The 10,062-nt window shown below is 33.0% G+C and overlaps 1 pseudogene; it reads left to right on the forward strand.

Annotated features, from left to right (window-relative positions):
- Nucleotides 1–5,775: 5,775 nt before the first annotated feature.
- On the forward strand, nucleotides 5,776–9,833 carry LOC142535180 (sulfite exporter TauE/SafE family protein 3-like; annotated as a pseudogene).
- Nucleotides 9,834–10,062: the final 229 nt, after the last annotated feature.

Consider the following 10,062-nt stretch of genomic DNA (forward strand, 5'->3'; position numbering starts at 1 on the left):
TGTCTAGCTAGCTAGTATATCAATCGAATTTGTGTGGTTTAAAAAATAAAGCATTAATTAAAATTGGATTATAACTTATTTATTATTTTTAAATTTGATTATATTATTGCTAAAATTAAAAAAACTATTATTAATGTTCTTAATTATTTTAAAATTAACGATATGATAAAACTATATTATTTTATTTTATTTAATAAAAAAAGTCCTCAATAAAATTTTATAATAATTATTATCAAATGCTATTTATTTTTTTATTTTATGTTTAAATATCAATATTATTATCGTGTATTGACTTATTGATTTTATTTTTAATTATTAATTTTTTATTGTTTTGTGTAGACTTAATTTAGTTAAATTAAATAAGATAATTTTTTTAAAAATAAATAAGAATTGAGAGTGAGAATGACTATTCCTTGAATATATGAATAGTCATTCTCATTGGAATGTAAATTATCATTCTAATACGCATTATGTATGCCTATCGAGTTGGGGTGGTTTAACATAACTTAGGGTGTGAATTGTTTGCATAGTTTGTTACCAAAATTATGATTTTGCATGTGAATGAATATAATTAAATTCATGTAAATGGCTGATAATAGATTGCAATATTCATGAGTTTTTTCGACCAACAAAGCCTTGAAACATGATCAAATAAGTGAATGGTGCTGAAAATTTTCACTCCATTGTGTCTTCGTAATGATCGAGTCGAATTTGTTGTTTTATGAAAACTTATTGGTGACAGCTTCAATGTTTAAAAACATACGACAATTTAGCTTTTCTTTTTTTTAAAAAAAAAAAAACAAAAAGCATATAGCACTTTAAGTATAACGATCATGAGATATCTCGATCTTGAGCTTCCTCTGAGACATACTTCCATAAACAGGTTTTCTTTGTGTTTCTCTTTTACGGGCTTTCTCATGTGTCGTTACTCATAGAGTATCTCATATTGAAAAGTGGTTTCTTTTGTCTATCTCAACACTCTAACTCAGGACAACACTGCTTAAGTATCTAGATTTCTAGAGATTGCTATCAATGAACTCATATATAGATAAACGACTTATGCTTTATCAAGTTTTTTTAAATATCAAAACTAATATTATTAAAGATTAAAATGGGTACATAATTATATAATGACAAATTAATTTTTGGGCATATGTGAGCTTGAATTGAAGTCAATAATTATCGAGAGTCATAAATAAAGTGTTGTCACTCACTCACTTGTGTCCCTGTACATCGCGTTCACAATGATTATGATTATTTAAATATCACATAAACTTTGAAATTTTAAAACCAAATCTATTTTTGAGAATAAGAAATTACATATCCGATAATTTATAGGTACCGCTTGGTTCGTAGTACGAGACAAATAGTACGGAGATAAATAATATTTTTTAATAATGAATCATGTAAAAATGATAGTTAATATAATGTTTGATTTGATTGATTATTTTGATTAAATCTGAGATAATGTTATATTACTATTTTGTCTTTTGAAAATATTAATAAAATATTTATAATATTATTTTAAAGGTAGAATATATTTTTTGTGAGACGGTCTCACGAATTTTTATCTGTGAGACGGGTCAACCCTACCGATATTCACAATAAAGTACTCTTATCTTAAAAAGTAATACTTTTTCATGGATGATCCAAATAAGAGACATGTCCACAAAAGACGTGAAACCGTCTCGCACAAGTTTTTGACTTAAAAGTAATATTATAATTTCAATTCAATGATTGATTGATGTGAGATAAATGATTGATAATTTGATTGATGTAAGATAAATGATTGGTAGATGGATAAATAATATGATGCATCAATATGATTTTAAATTAGATAAAAATATGGATAAATAATATAGTGAACCAAACGATATAAGTTCTTGGATCCCATCTTATAAGATTTAGCATATGGAGCATAATTTATTAAATAAACCAATATTAATCTTCGTTTATTACAATAATAAGATGATTAAATACATGTCCCGATATTGATCCACCATCCAATTTCACAATCACGATCAAATGGACATGGTTGGGTCATTAATTAATTAAATTTATGTAATTAATCAACAAAAAGCTCTACGAGACATTTAAGTTAAACCTTGTTAGGGTCCATAATTACTTCAAATGTATATTAATTATTCATTTATTCTTACATGTACAATTCACAATTTTTTCTACATACTTAGTATCAGTGTTTTCAAAATTAGATTGATCGATCGGTTCGACCAAAAACTGGTCACAGATTCAGCTCATACATCATCTAAAAACCGTTGACCAGTTAGATAAGTCAGGACCGATCAAGAATCGGTCGAATCGATATTGAACATATTTTTAATTTTTTTTTAAAAAAATTATTTTTATTAAATCCTAATTTTGATATTTGGTTATATATAATTTTTGAAATTTGTAAGTACTTTGAATATAAAGTAGTTTCTCTTGTGAGACGGTCTCACGAATTTTTATCTGTGAGACGGGTCAAACCTACCAATATTCACAATGAAAATTAATACTATTAGCATAAAAAATAATATTTTTCTTGGACTACCCAAATAAGATATCTGTGGGGATTCGGACGCTAATCATGTTCTTAATCATCATAGGACAATTTAATCAATTATAATAAACGGGGTCTATTTTTTTTTTTAAATTGCGGAACGTAATGGAATACATGCAAATAATATCAGTATATTAAAAGTACAAGTCTGGTACTATATACAATCATTCGAGCTAAGGTTTAATAACTACATATCAAGTATTCCAAACCCTATCTCAGATCAAAGTCTGTAGTCTCCACTCTAATCACGATCTCTCTTCATCTTCTCGACCCTGAACATGTCCCACCTGTTGTCATGCATACATACAAACACGACAACGTCGGATAACTCCGGTGAGAAATAAATCCCAGTATAAATCAACGAAACATGCAGTTATATCAACAATGTAAAAGCATGAAAACATGTAACAAATATCAGTAACATGTAACAAAATCAGAAACATAATCAATATAAAATTGCCAATCAGACTCGTGACTCCACGTTTAGACTAGACTCAATCCTAGTCTAGGGGATCCCGATTTCCAGACGTTGGCATTCAATATCGATCACCAGTTAATAGAAAAAACTCCAATTCTATCCACATCGATATGGTATCGATCACCAGTAATAGAAGAAACTCCAATTCTATCCACATCGATATAACCAAACATCCAGGGTCTTGACCTAACCGTCACAGACTTTGGCGTTTTCACCAATTTCCTATCTTGTGACATCGTGCAATGTGCCCGTGGCGATCACACCACTATCAGGCGCTTCTGTCACAAGATCACTCGTCTAATACTCGTCTAATACATGCTTCCTATAAATCAATAGAAAGCAATATCAAATCAAATCAATAAACACAATCATAATAATAAGTATGTGATTTAGGGAAACTCCAGTATATCCTACTTGAGTCGATCTCCCATACCACATTGACTTATACCTTTCGTCTGTAGTCTTGGCCTGAAGCAAATATCAGTTCTGAACTCAAAACTGTCTCTGTAAATCTGAAAAGACATATCGAGAATCATAATATCAATATTCCATTCTTATTCACACTGAATCTGTTTAATCTGATTTAAGTCAAATCAACGGCATAACGGCACAATCTCAGTATCCCCGTCAATACCAAATTCAACAGACATCAATTACAAATCATAATTCATACGATACAACCTGTAATCATTCATAATAATCCAAATCTGTCCGATTTCAAATCAATATAATCAGAACATCATAACAATTCCATAATCCAGTCTGTTTTTCAATTTGACTTCGATTCTACGATGTTTAACATATCCAGAACACCATATATGAATCATATCAAATTCCTACAATATCATATTTCAAATGATACCAAAACTCAATAAAACTTACGTCCAGTTGTAGCCTGCGTCGATAGGAATACAATACCGAAGTCGGATTCAAAATCTAACGGACGGATTTACCAAAACCAAACTTTTGGAATCAAGTTGAAGCTTTTCTCGGGAGTTCTTCTTTCTTCCTCTGAAATTCTCAAGGAATGAATTGTACTATATATATATATATATATATATATATATATATATATATATACATCAACGTTGCATGATACACCACATGTCGATTTTCCCTTTTGCATGCCTCGCGCATATGCGCATCTTAGCCTCGCGCATATGCGCGAGCCTACTGTTGTAACATGTGACTTCCTCGGCAGCTCGCGCATATGCGCGCCCTCCTGTCGCGCATATCGCGCAGGTCCTCTGGAAATCTCCTTTGGCTTCTCGGATGACCTCGCGCATATGCGCGCACCACTTCCGCGCATATGCGCGAGGTTCTCTGGACGTCATCAATTCCCTTGCACAGGCTCGCGCAAATGCGCGCCTCACTTCGCGCAAATGCGCGAGACCCTCTGCCCCTTTCGCGCATGTTCGCACGTCTTGTCGCGCATGTGCGCGAATGGTACTGTCCTCGCACATACATTATCACACGTTATTTCAAATCGTGTCTCGGTTGGCCCTTTCATAAAGACATTAAATTATAATTCAATAATCGTTAATTAACAGCAATTAACTTTCGGGCATCACAATATCTGTATCACAAATACGACCCGTAAGATTGGCTCACACAAGTTTTTGCCTTGAATATATATATATATATATATATATATATATTAGTTTTAAAACTTTAATAAATTTTTATTTTTTTGTCTATTTATATACATATTTTATGTTTTAAAATATATTGAATAATATTATATATATATATTTATTTAGTTGTAAAACTTTAATAAATTTATATTTTTTGTCTATTTATATACATATTTTAGGTTTTAAAATATAAAATATATTATTCAATATATTATATTATTATTTATATATAAAGTCTGTATTTTAATCCGATCGTCTAATTAAATTGGTCCGATCGATTAGATTGTTTTTCTAAAATATATCAATTTGATCATCGATTCAATTACGAAAACATGACCTAGTTTATCGGAAAACATTGAAAACATCTCGGGGACGATGGACGAGAACATGTCATCAACCTAACGACACACAATTGGTCGTGTCATTAATTTTTACATTTATTGAGTTTTCATGTTATCCAGTTAAGCTCGCCCAACTTGCAAATTGACCAATATATATATATATATATATATATATATACACACACACATACACACATAATATTAAATTATAATTTTCAGCTAAGCTTTCATTGAATTTATACACATTAATGTTTCTCTCTAAAATTTATCACAAAAAATATGGTATCCTGATGTCACACATTTACGACAAGTAAAAAAAACCAAAATTACGATTCATTTCACTGACGAGATAAATTTTAACAAATATTGTTCCAGGAAAAAAAAATATTTTTTGATATTGACCCGATTTAATCTATATTTAAAATAAAAATAATATTTTTGATATAAAAAATAATATTTTTATAAAGATATAAATTTGTTTCATGAAATTGTGACGTGATGTATCATCTATGTAATCCTTTAATTTGCTTTATTTAATATTTACCAAATCTATTTTTTTCATCTCTTGCGTGGGCCCTCCTCGGCATGAAATTTTGCATTTCCACCTGCACAATGCAACCATCTCAAACGTTCTCTCCCCTACGACAATTTCCGGGCGGTCTCTCCTTTTTCCAAATTCGTTTTCATTTCCATGTCCTCTCCAAATCCTTATTTCTTAACCACGCTGACGCAGCCTACGCTCCTCCCATTTGTTCCGTTGAAAGGAATATTGTCCCTTCAAAGATCTTCTTTTTGATTTTGTTTTTTGACCCTCCCTCACTATTAGCTGACTATACAGGGACCCTTTTCGAATCGAAGTGGGAGTGTGTAAAAAAGTGAGGATCTTGTTTCTTCAGAGGTGGGATTTTGGGAATTTTTCTGATGGCGGGAAATCAAAGTAAATGGAATGCGTTTATGCCCTTTTAACTGTCTTGTGGAGCTTTCTGTTGGCATCAATATTTGTTTCTGCTGAGAGAAGCTTAAAGCGAGAATCTTTGCCGTATAATGGAACTGGGATTTCAGTTCGTGATTCAGATTCAGGTCTGTTGACTGCTCTTGCAAATTTCCTATGGCAATCAGATTCACCAGGTTACCAGCATGTTTGGCCGGTGAGTCAAGATCACAGATTCCAGTTAGTGTTGAGGCATCACAATTAAATGCAGTTTTTTATTTTTTGATTTCAAATTTTATTTTGATCTTAACTTTATGTATGCTGACTTTGAAGATTCGATATTTTACAAGTATTTATGGCTATTGCGAGGAGAAGTTGGTTTTTGTCGACGCAGCAATTTAAAGACTCGTTAACTTACTATATATTTGTAATTGGATCACCAGCATAAATTTTTTGTCAGTCTGCTGTGGATAAGCTTTATCAACATGTAAAGTAATACGTATCCATCATGAATTTATCGTAATTGCATAAATTATGGGAACTGTGCATTGATGTTTGGTCACCCCCAGAGGAGGATCTAGAAGGGAAGTGAGGCTACCAAGTAAAATTTTATTTCTAATCTTGATATATGAGTTTTGCGCCTCAAAATATATGAAATTGGCCACCTCTACCTATTTTCTTCACCTCCCTTTTTTCTGGCGTTCTATGACACCTAGTAGACCCTGTTGATGGTACCAGAGTATAGCTTTTTCCCTAGTTCGACAAATGTACAGATTTGGAATTGTACTTGGTTTGTGAAAATCCGTGAATGGAATCATATTATGATGCGTTTTGAATTTATTATCGGATTGTGATCCACAGGATTTGGAATTCAATTGGCAAATTGTTGTTGGTTCCATTATTGGATTCTTTGGAGCTGCCTTCGGGAGCGTTGGTGGTGTTGGTGGTGGGGGCATATATGTTCCTATGCTTAGTCTTATTATTGGATTTGATCCAAAATCATCAACTGCTATTTCAAAATGTGAGTCAGAAACATATTTGACAGCCCTGCAATCTTTGTGCATGTTCTTGATTTGTTTTTAAGTAACAATGTTAAAACCTTTCGATTTTACGTACGGATCATGTTATTTAATTGATTTAAATGCGAGAAGCAAAGTATTAGATCCCTATGCAATCGGTAAGAAATTATATCTTCAGCTTAAGAAGATCGTTTCAAAATAAGTTAAATCTTCAGTTCAAATTCCAAGATTGGTGACAATAATCTTGTGGTCTTGTTGAGTGTGTGTTGACAAGTATATTATTATATGTATGAAAATGATGAATGTGTTTTCTTGTACAACAGGTATGATCATGGGTGCTTCCGTATCAACTGTTTATTACAATCTTAAACTTAGGCATCCTACCATTGACATGCCCATCATTGATTATGATTTAGCTGTTCTTATCCAACCAATGCTCATGCTGGGAATAAGTATTGGAGTTACTTTCAATGTGTTATTTGCGGATTGGATGGTCACCATTCTTCTAATCATTCTCTTCATAAGTAATAATTTGGTTTATTAATTTTTACATATTACAATCCTTTTCTGTTTCCTTACTTTATCTGCCGATTTCAGCCACATCGACTAGGCTTTTCTTAAAGGCGTTGAAACATGGAAGAAAGAAACTATCTTGAAGAAGGTGACTGTAAACATGATTTACTGTGCCCATGATTTGTTATTTTTGCGTTGTCAAAAATTATATGCTCCAACTAGTATGAAAGTTCGAATAATTAATAGTCCTTTGTTTCTTGTTGCAGGAAGATGCAAAGCGATTAGAATCAAATGGTGGGTTGATTGATTCCATGTCCTTTTCCTTTTTGTCTTTTTTCAATTCACTTAATTATTAAAGCATTTATGTTTCTATATTGTTAGGCAATGGTAAAGATGAAGCAGAATATAAGCTTCTTCCTGGTCGCCCTGTTACAGATAAGGATGCCAAAAATTCATCAGAAATCAATGTGAGAAGTTTCTCCCAAGTATCAAATAATCGAAAAAACCAAAGTCCCGTAGTTATATATCTTGATGTTTCAGGTTGGCATTCTTGAGAATGTTTTCTGGAAGGAGTTTGGGCTTCTTGTGTTTGTTTGGATTGCATTTCTTGTACTTCAATTGGTTAAGGTTTGGAATTTGTTTTACCCTTTTACTACCATTTTGATTTTGGAAAATTTATAGTTTCTTTGAACTTGTGCAACCAAGTTAACTTAGGTCTTGAATTGCTGCTACAGAATTATACATCTACTTGTTCAGCAATATACTGGGTGGTGAACTTGATGCAGGTTTGTTAGCGTGATTACCAAATTAACAGGCAATGTAAAGAAATTTCTGTATTTTGTTCCTTACAAATCATCTCCTTGAGATTCCTTTTCAGATCCCTGTGTCGTTTGGCGTATCTGGTTATGAAGCTCTCAGCCTACATAAGGGATGGCGAAAAATTGAATCCAAGGGGGACTCGGGTACCAATTTTACAGTGCTCCAACTGACTACTTATGGCTTCTTTGGTGTCCTGGCTGGTGTTGTAGGTGGTCTACTAGGTCTTGGAGGTGGATTTATCATGGGTCCACTATTTTTGGAGTTGGGTATTGCTCCACAGGTTCGTTCCAATTCTTGATAGCATACTTGTATTCGACCTGTATACCTAATTTCCTCTTTATCCACCATGTGTACTAGGAGAAGTGTCTGCAATGTTTTTGCATGGCAAGCGTGACTGATAATTTGCAAAGCATTACAGCCTGGAGGAAGTCGTCGTAATTTTGAATTTCAGGATTCATGTGATGAAATTTAAAAAAATTGATCCTATTTGACTAATAGTTTGATAATCAATCACGCTGTTACTCCATTTGTTAAAATGCAAACAATCCATACTATGTAAACAGAGAGCTATTTCAAATCATGTATATGCGAGTGAATATGTTTTGTTTTGTCATTTAATTTTTTGTAGAAGTAGAGAAAAACAACTCATGGCAATTGCTTCTTGCTAATTCTTGGGAATTATGATTCGAGGCTCTAATGTATATTGTCATTCCCATTTAGGTTTCAAGTGCCACAGCTACTTTTGCCATGATGTTCTCCTCATCAATGTCGGTGGTTGAATATTACCTCTTAAATCGTTTTCCGGTTCCTTATGGTAAGTGAATATCAACACTAAATCCATTCTTTTCATATTGTTAAGTGAATATCAACACTAAATGCATTCTTTTCATATTGTTGGTAAAAAAATATTGGAACTTTTCTTTTTAAATGTTTTGGTGTTCACCATGGCAGCTCTGTACTTTGTTGCGGTTGCAACTGTTGCTGCATTTGTCGGGCAACATGTCGTTAGAAGAATGATCATTATATGGGAAGGGCATCCATTATCATCTTCATTCTAGCTTTCACGATCTTTGTGAGCGCCATCTCTCTAGGTGAGTACGTTTTGCATAGAGAATATATTTACCTCTTGTAGCATATTAAAAATCCATCTCAAAGGTCATTTAGTTTTAGACACCTTTGGTTAGCTGTAGTACTTATGTAACCAAACTGACTTTTGATGGCCTCATACAAATATCCAACTATGATAAGATTTTAGGCATGCCAGATATTTTCTTGATTGATGAGCTTTCTCTCCGGGTTAAAACAGGTGGTGTTGGCATTTCGAACATGATTCGAAAGATTCAGCACGACGAATACATGGGCTTTGAGAACCTCTGCAAGTATGACGCGTGAGATAAAAGATCTCAGCTCTGAATTCTTACTCCTTACCGCGCAAGAAGGGACTTGAATCTTGTTCAAATACTCTGCTGAAACGGGCTAGAGGCGGAATTTCATTTAATTTTTTTTTTTTCCCAGATTCAGTGTAACATTGAAACTGTCTGAGGACAATTTTGTCTCTCGTGTAAATCTTACCTATTTGATCTCGAGGAGTACGTGTTCCTAAGAACAACTCTTGTTAGCTATATGTAAAATCATCAGTGTCTTAAGATAAGCTCCCCGATTAACGCAATATTACTAAGATGTTTCATATTTATCCCTCTTGTGGAGGATACGCTGCATATCAGACCAGACGTCATGGTTTCAGGTGCTCACATAAGCACCGGACAT

Source organism: Primulina tabacum, unplaced genomic scaffold (assembly GCF_025594145.1).
Source record: "Primulina tabacum isolate GXHZ01 unplaced genomic scaffold, ASM2559414v2 Contig868, whole genome shotgun sequence".
NCBI lineage: Eukaryota > Viridiplantae > Streptophyta > Magnoliopsida > Lamiales > Gesneriaceae > Primulina > Primulina tabacum.